A 6,870-nucleotide genomic window follows, 5' to 3' on the forward strand; every position below is an offset into this window, starting at 1 on the left:
GGGCTGCTGTCCAGGAACAGGTTTGTCATCTTCAGTCCGAGCCCTGAAGGATGCTAATTAATGAATGATCTAGGTTCCTACCTACCCTGCTTCTTTTTAATTTTATATCCTATCTTGACCTATTGTATATAAATAGGTCATATATACATATATATATATAATAGGTCATATATAAATATGTGTGCACTGTGGCCAGCACAGCCCCTTCGTCTCTTCTTCCTGTGTGGGCCCTGCTGACCCACAGAGAACCATCTCTTCTGCCCTGAGCCAGGTTTCCAGCACGGTAGTCTGTGTTCTGTTCCTCTGCAGTCCTTGGATGCTGTCTTTGTCTGTGTAGGAGGATCTAGAGAATGCTAGACTTCACTGTAGAATATCCATTACCACTACAACCTAACTGTCTTTCTCTAATATTTGTTTTCAATAACAAATTTGACATTTATATCTCTATTTGCCTGACATCTCCACCCCATCAATTGATTTAGTATTGGGGGGGATTTATTATCTCCCTCACACTCAATGGCATCCTCCTTGGGTGCCCAGGCCATGAGATGTACTCAATAAATATTTGTTGAATAAATCAATTCCCTATCCACTTATGGTAATATCCACCCTTTAAATTTCTGCTTCCCTCTTTCCCTGTCTCCTTCTTCTTCCACAGGCTACAGATGGTATAAATGCTGCAGTCCTTGTGAAGACTGAAAAAGCAGTCAGACAGATGTGTTGTTCATAGCTCCCTAGCCAGGCATAACTAAACATTTACATTTATTACCAATTAGAGGGGAAACAGACTGTAGTTTTATGCACTGTATGTGGTTGGATATATTTCTTTTTGGGATCTCACTAAAATTTTCAAAATGTGTCATTGGATCTCACTCTCATACTAGCTCAAAACTCATTGAAAATGCCACTTAAGTAGAGGTCTAACAATGACAGCACAAATCAACTTGTCATTCTCCTCTCCAAGTGCAGAGTAGCATGGAGGTGGACAAACAGTGTCACCAGAGGGCCACTGACCCAGTGTGATTTATTTGAATCCACCTCTCCCAGACATTTACAACATGCAGAATTGATGGAGTTATGGGAGGCTATCGAAGACTATACCTGTAAAGGCATAAACGTGTTGATAGCACCCAGCGTACAATAGTGCATGCAAACACATTGAGTTTTATAGCCCCTTTCCCATTTAGGGTAAAGTAGAAAGAGTGAAAATAGTACTAGAAGTGACTTTGGAAATGACTGATTCCCCGGAGCACCAGATTCAGAACTAAAGAATTGCACTGGTTTTAGTCGAGTTTCATCTGTTCGTGTGTCTGTCCTACATCTAAAACACTGATCCAATTTCATAAAAAATCAAAGGAAAGTACTGGCTGAGATTTAGACAATGTGAGCTCTGTACTGAGCTCTTGATAGATCAGTATCTCTGTTTGAAAAACAAGGTAACTGCTTTCTGGCACTTGTGTATGAAAAAAACCCATGAAATTTAATTACAAATGTATATATCAAATAGATTTTCCCACATGGTTAATTTCAAAGCAATATAAATGTTTGCAATAGAGATTAGTTAATATAGTATGAGAAAAACAGAGGAATCACACACATAATCATTTAAAAATCACTATTTTATTACACTAAGACCCAGCTCACACCCACCATAGTAGATGTGCTGGGTAGCTATAGTGAAAAGACAAAACAAAAATGAACAAGTGCTGGTGAAGTTGTGGAGAAATCAGAACCTGTATGCATCACTGGCAGGGACATAAAATGATCCAATAGCTGCGGAAGGTAGACTTATGATTCCCCAAAAATTTAAACATAAAATTTCCATGTGTTTCTACAATTCCAGTGTGGCTCTGCAAATAAGTTGAAAACAGGCACTCAAGCAAGTGCCTGCAACTCAAACACATTCTTAGCAATACTGTATACAGTAGATAAAAGGTAGAAATAGCCCAAATATCCATCATTGGATAAACAATTTTTGTTTGTTTCTATTAGCACAATTTAAATATACATAATAATATTCACCATAGAGAACTTGTACTTGTACCTTGTCTTCCTCTCTCTTCAAACCCTCTTCCCCTTCTAATTTACAAAGCTTTGCTTCTATTTTTAACTTCTATTCCCTTTTTTCTTGTTCTTTCCTTTCTTCTCCCTTTCCTTTCTTCCTTTCCTTCTCCTTTCTTTTTCCCTCCCTCCTGCTCTTTTCCCCTTCTCATTTGAACATTTTCTTCCCATACCTCAATATCTATTATATATTTAGGTCTTTATTTACACTTCCAGTTTTTCATGCCAGAGAAACAGTGTGGTATCTAAACATATGCCCACTTTATTTCACTTAACAGTATGATCTCAAGGTCAATCCATTTAGCTAGAAGTGTCTGGAGCTTATCTTTTTTATGGTATAGTGGTACCCCACTCAATAAAAAGACTACATTTTCTATATCTAGTCATCAATTGATGGGTATTTGGCTGTTCCCAAAATTTAGCTATTATAAACTGTGACACTATAAACATGGATGTACATACATGATGCTTTTAATTATCTCAGCAAGATGCTAAGAAGAAAAATAGCTCAGTGAAATACAACTTCTAGTCTTAGGGTTTTGAGGAATTTCTACATTGTTCTCCACAATGGTTGTACCAGTCTACACTCTCATCAATAGTATAGGGGGATATCTTTTTCTCTAGAGCCCTACCTAGAAGGGCTTTCTTTCTTTCTTTCTTTCTTTTTTTTTTTTTTTTTTTTTTTGTATCTTGATTATAGCCTTTCTTCCTGGAACGAGATGGAATCTCAGCAATGTTTTAATTTGCATATTTCAAATGACCAGTGAACCTGAACATTTTTTTTCATATATTTATTTGCCTTTTTTACTTCTTCATTTACGCAGTGTCTATTTGAGAAGTATCTATTCATCTCAGATGCCCATTTTTGGATTGGCTCTTTGTCATAGCTGATACACTGTCATCCTGAGAAGTCTAGAATCTTAACTAACTCAGCAGTTCTACACCCTAGGGTGTACAGGACACGCCCTTACTGCTTTAGGATGTTCTTAATTAGGTCAACTAGAGAAGCTTAGAAGTGTTAGTAAGCAATTCAGTAGGGGGCCAGGGTCCTCACTCAGTAAACGTCCTGAGGCTGTGCAAAAGGGCACAGAGATAGTGTGAGTGCTACGCCCAGCGGAGGGCAGGGAGCCTGCTTACAATATAAGGTAAGAAAAGAAGCTTGTTTTCCTCACTTCTTTGCTCTCATTGCTTTTTAAATTTTTTGCTACCCTGAACTGTGGCCTCTCTACCATACTGTCTTGGAGCCAGCCAACTATGGACTGAAACTTTTGTAAACCGTAAGCTAAACAAACCTTTCCTTCCTTAATCTTGGGCATTGGGTATTTTGTCTCAGCAATGAGAGACAAGTAACCAAGACAGTCTTTATTTTGGGGGCTCTGATTTTTTAAGTTCTTTATATATTCTATGTATTAATTCTTTGTCTGAGGAACAGCTGGCAATTTATTTTTCCACACCATGGACTGTGTCTTTGCTCTTTTGGTGGTTTCTTTTGCTGTGCAAAGACTTTCTGATATGATTTGATCTCAGTTGTTAATTCTTAATGATATTTCCTGTGTGTTGGGGGTTTATTCATAAAAACTTCACCTACATTGATGTCTTCAAGGGATCTACCTATTCTATCTCCCTGGAGATGTAGTGTTTTTTTGTTTTAATATTTAGGTCTTTGATAGATTTTAACTTTAGTGCATGATGAAAGATATGGGTATAGTTTTGATCTTCAACATGTAGAAAGCCCATTTTTCCAACACCAGTTATTTTTTAATTAATAAAATATTTTAATTCCTACAATTTCTTGTATACATAAATTATAAAAATTCACCTGTATATGCAAAAGTACGTTCTCTTACAGGTCAGCAGCACCAGAAAACAAGCTAAGTTATGTGAAGTTTCTTTTTTTTTTCAAAAATTTGATTTGTCCATTATGTAAAAGATATGATGGATGCAATAACTCCAAAATAAATCTATATTTCACTTTAATTATACACTAAGCACCTGAATGTTTGTTTCATCACATCTGCTCCAGCCTTACATGGGAAGTCAAAATTTCATTTTTTAATGGCAATCCCATGATAGAAAATTAGTTAGTAAAGGGACTGTCTTGGTCCAGCGAAGGTGTTTGTCTCATTTGTCAAAGATAAGGCAATTGAGTATCCTTGGAGTTGTTTCTGCACCTTATACACCGTCCGTTGATCCTCAGGTCTGATTTTTTACCAGTAACATGCTTTTTTTTTAACTATACTTGTTTTGTAGTATACTTTCAAGTCAGAGATCATGATGTCCCTTGCATTGCCTTTGTCACTGACAATTGCTTTTGCTATTATAGGTCTTTTTTGATTTCATATTAATTTTATGATTGCTTTCTCTAATTCTGTGAGAAACACTATTGGCATTTTGATTGGTATTGCATTAAATTTACATTAAAAATATCAGATGCATGGTTGTTTTCACTGTATTCATTCTTTGTACCACAGAAGAGAGGATATCTTTCCATTTGGTAATATCTTCTTCCATCTCCTCTTCCAGAGTGCTGGAGTCTTTCAGTATAAAGGTGTTTTACTTACTTTCTTAGATTGCTAATTAGGTATTTCTGTTTGAGTGGATGCTATTGTGGAAGGTGTTCTTTTCCTACTTTCTCTCTCAGCGAGTTTATTATTTGTGTACAGGAAAGCTATTGATTTTTTGTTCAGGAATGCTATTGATTTTTGAGTGTTTATTTTGAATCTAAATATGCTACTGAATTGGGTTATTAAATCTGGAAGTCTTTTGGTGAAGTTTTTGGAAGTTTCTATATACAATATCATGTTGTCTTAGTCACTTTTTACTCATTGCTGGGATAAATAACTGACACTCAAAATGAAGGAAGGTAGGTTTATTTAGCTCACATTTACTGGAGGGTTCAGTCCATATTCCGCTGACTCCAAGGCAAATGACAGCAGTTCATGCGGCAGAAAACAATGAAGAGCAGAGGAGGAGCAGCAGCTGCAGTGTCCATGAAGCCTCTCTCTTCCTTCTACACTGACTGTGAAGACTGGCGCTCTTTGGCTATCATAGCTCTTCCAAAGTGGCCCGGCTACAAAGCTCAAGTTCCTCCAAAGACCAGGGCTTCTCTGCTGAAGCGGGGCAGAGCAGCAGGAAGCCAGGCAGGGTGGTAGGAAGCCTTTCTCAATTCCTGGGCCCTGCCCACTTGCAGGGCTAGGGCCCCACGCTGAGAACTGCTGGAACTGATTCAGCAAAGTTGACACAATGTATCAACTAACACACATGTCATCCACAAATAATGATAATTTGACATCTTCATTTCCTATTCTTATTTCTTTCTCTTGTCTAATTGCTCTGGCTCATGTTTCTAGAACTATATTGAAATAAGAATAGTGATAGTGGTCATTTATTTTAGAGTTAATTTCATAAACACATAGAAATTAAATAACACCCTTATGAACAACCAATGAAATTAAAGAAGAAATTAGATGATTTCAAAAATCAAATGATAATGCCAACAAAACATATTGAAACTTATAAGATGAAATGAAAACAGTTCTATGAGGGAAATTTATAGTGGTGAATTCTCATATCAGAAAAACAGAATGAACTCAAATAAGCAAGCTAATATTGAACATCAAGCTTCTAGAAAAAAGGAGAGGACATCAAGACCAAAGCTTGTACAGGGAGGAAGAAATTATAAAGACCAGAGAAGAAATTAATGAAATGGAGATTATAGTGGTTGATATATCATGTCAACTTGAGAAGTAAAAAGCTTAACTAAATTGACTCAGTCCTGGGGAATGGAGGTCCATCCCTAGGTCATGGATGGCCTGCCCTAGGATGACTCAGCACAAAAGCATATAAAGGGAACTGAGGAAAGTTATGTGTGCCACTTCCTCAGAGGAGCTCTGGTCTCTGCAGTCAGCATAGCGGGAAGGGGGAGAAGCTTGCAAGTGGTCACATCTGCATCTTTTCCCTTTACTTTGCTGTTTTTCCACTGCCATGAACTGCTGCTCTCTGCAATGTGCTATTCTGCTTTGGATCCAGCTGAGTATGAACTGAAGTATGGACTGAAACTGCCACTAACTGTGAGCTGAATAAACTTTTCCTTTTTTAATTTTGAGTGTCAGGTATTTTGTCCCAGAAATGAGCAAAAAATAACTGAGACAGAGACTAATAAAGTAATACAAAGAATCAATGAATCAAAGAGTTGGTTCTTTGAAATGTTAAATAAAATTAGAAAGCTCTGTACCCACTTTATCAAGAAAAGACTTAAATCCATGCAATTAGGAATGAAAAGTGTGAAATCACAACAAGTCTTGCAGAAATCCAGAAGGTCTTGAATACCTCCTTTGAGAACATGTATTCTAATAAGATGTAAAACACAGAAGAAATGGGAAGATTCCTAGATTTATACAAATTAATAAATCTAAATCCAGAAGATCTAAAAGTTCTAAATAAACTAAATCATCCAGTGAAGTTGAAGGTGTAATTTTAACATCTATAAACAAAGAAAAGCCTAGGCCCTGATGATTCACTGCTGATTATACAAGATATTAAGAGAGGGCTTAATTCCATTGTTTCTCAAACTTTTTAATGAAATTGAAAGGGAAGCAATGCTTCCAAATTCATTCCTGGAGCAAATATTACCCTTGTACCAAAAACCTGAGAAAGTTCCAACTAATTAAGAAAACTACAGTCCAATCTCCCTGTGAGCACAGGTGCAGAAATCCTCAATAAGATACTCGCTTTTCTTGGGTCTACTGGTCTATTGAAAGGAATAGTTAATGATTAATTGTCTTCCTTTTAATTTTTTGACCAATTTAT

The sequence above is a fragment of the Octodon degus genome, unplaced genomic scaffold (genome assembly GCF_000260255.1).
Source record: "Octodon degus isolate 3935 unplaced genomic scaffold, OctDeg1.0 scaffold00017, whole genome shotgun sequence".
Taxonomy (NCBI): domain Eukaryota; kingdom Metazoa; phylum Chordata; class Mammalia; order Rodentia; family Octodontidae; genus Octodon; species Octodon degus.